This window comes from Montipora capricornis, chromosome 11 (genome assembly GCF_036669925.1).
Source record: "Montipora capricornis isolate CH-2021 chromosome 11, ASM3666992v2, whole genome shotgun sequence".
NCBI classification, from domain to species: domain Eukaryota; kingdom Metazoa; phylum Cnidaria; class Anthozoa; order Scleractinia; family Acroporidae; genus Montipora; species Montipora capricornis.
This window is the reverse complement of record NC_090893.1, coordinates 39,213,426-39,215,925: the sequence shown is the minus strand read 5'-3', so window position 1 is coordinate 39,215,925 and position 2,500 is coordinate 39,213,426. Positions and strand designations below refer to the sequence as shown.

General features: G+C 38.6%; 1 pseudogene; it reads right to left on the bottom strand.

The window, feature by feature from the left end:
- Positions 1 to 737: 737 nt before the first annotated feature.
- LOC138023474 (uncharacterized) overlaps positions 738 to 2,500 on the bottom strand; it is a 5,312-nt pseudogene continuing 3,549 nt past the window's right edge.

Here is a 2,500-nt window from a genome sequence, read left to right as displayed (position 1 = left end):
ATTAGGTTCTGTAAACCAGCTGTACACAGTGGCTCCCTAATATTACTCAGGGTCCCCTAATATTATCTCAAAATGACAAGTAAAATGAACAGCTGTGGAGTGATTACAAGAAATTGGTTATTGGTCATGAAGACACCTGTAGTGATAGACACTAAGTAATTCCCTTTTTGACTTTGAATAGGGTTACCGAAATAACTCTAACTAGTAACAAACTTTGGTAAAATTATTGATGGGTACATTATGAATATTCAAGAGTGGTCTTTGCTATATATGGTATTCATAATGCATAAATGGTATTCCTAATATATTAAGCATTCACAATACACAAATAAATGCTCAACCAAAGGGGAGTTAAGGGAGGGACCTAAGGCATACCCCAGGGGACTTGACATTCTAGTCTGTTTCAATGTCAAATTTCCTAACCAGAGCATGGTTGCTAGTATCTACACACCCCTTCCCATGCCAAAAACATACCCCTTTCCCTGTCAGAACCGCCCACTCATGGAAATTTGTCTTCTGTGAAATTCTAATCCCAGAGGTGAGAATCTTAAATGTCCTGGGTCCACCTTTCTCCCTCCTGGGGCTTATCATTGACAGGTGCACGAATCAGAATACATTCGATACAGTTAAAATCAAAATGCTGCGTTTAATACATGTCTAAAGATATTACTTGTGCCTCCAACGTTTCACCCATGTTTTCCCGAGTGATCCTGAATATGACAAAATTAATATATTCATCAGCACAAACAATATTGAAAGAAAAAACTGTCTACTTTGTCTTTGGCCTCCTGAAAAAAAAAACTGATCAAACATTATTCTTTGACACACATATAAATTGTCTTTGATAAAACAGGAGAAATCACACCACTCCAGACCAGTGAGACAAAGTAGGAATCGCACTTTATAATAATAAATGTCTGTCGTCTTCAAAGTATATGCACTGGAGACAGGAACTTTGACCAAGTGTCTGACATTGTCAACTTCTAGTAGGCCAAAGGGATTTTTTCCACCATTAACTGCATCCAGGTCATAAACCTTTCGGTCAGGACTGTAGCCCAGCCATGCTCACTTCGGATTTATAACCAAACCTGAAGGGAAACGATTAACACGTCCCCCTTTGCTGAATTTGCATAAACCATGGCAGCATGTGCCTCAAGTTCAATCCCCCTTTTCATGGCATTGGTTTGGACATATCTGCTGGGATTGAGCTGGCCTACTAAAGAGTCAAAATGTGACACTCGTTTGGCAACCAAGCCAAATTTGCTAGCGGTGATTCTTTTTTTTCGAAGAAGATACCAGATGCTGCTTGAAGATTGAGTTATGGTCTGTTCTTGAACTTTAAGAGATGCCTCTAGGGTGATGGAAAGTGCTTCAAATGCAGCTTGTTGCTTATTATCCAAACAGATTGAACAATTGTTTTGAAACCTTTCCTCTGAATTGTCCAGTGGCAATTCTGGAAAAGAAGTGCATATGAAATCATTTATAACATAGTCTGTTGACATCCTCTGCTGGTATGATAACACACAGCCTTTTGGCACATTCCCATATCTACATGGCACAAATGGTACATTTTTCATCTGTTCTTTACTAGGAACCAGGGTTTGCTATGAGAGGCTGGGGTGTGTAATGGCTAAAATAATTTTTCGTCCATGTTCCATACATAGTAGCAGGGGAATAAAGAGTGCTTTTGATGAATTTACTGTACAGTACTCCCATCTGGGGGTTTTTAACCAAAACATCTTGAATTTCCTTTTGCTCAATTTTCCTTCCCCTTGGAACACTCCATCGCTGTTTCATACTGGTACAGGTAAGTTCATCAGGTAAACAACAATGACCAAGTTGCTTAAGAAGTGCCAGGTAGTACAGCAGACCAATTACATGATGACAGTATCCCCCTATTCCTGCAACACAGGAACATTTTCCTGCCAGAGAAGCATCGCTTATCTTTGCAGATACCTCCATGATGTGAGGGGGCTCACTCTTCTTCATAGATCTAAAGCATTTAGCATTCACTTTAGCCGTCTCTGCAGTATAGTTCACTGCAAGAGATCCAACATTTTTAACTATTAGGTGTAAGATTTACCCTCAAAATGTCTTGTTCATGAATAAAAGCTTAATTCTCTGATGCTGGAACTATTACTTTTATATTCTCGTACATTCGAAAACATGATACTTACCCTTGATATCCTGTAGATAGCCCGGTTCTGCCATAAATTTGTAAACTTTTGAGGTAGTAGTACAACCAGACTTCTCCTTGGAGTATCGCACAACACCATCGAATGTTAAAGCAGGAAAAGCAGAAATATCTTGTGAATCTCCTTCCACTAAAAATAATAACATATAAGGCATATTCAATAAGTCAACAATACCTCAAATGTTTAATGGCAACTGTTATTCTTTGTGATATAAAAGATATGTGGACACAGAAGAGACAAAAAAGACAAGTATAATTTGTCACGCCGATCATAGGTAAAAATTGATGTTTTCCCGCTTCTAAAAT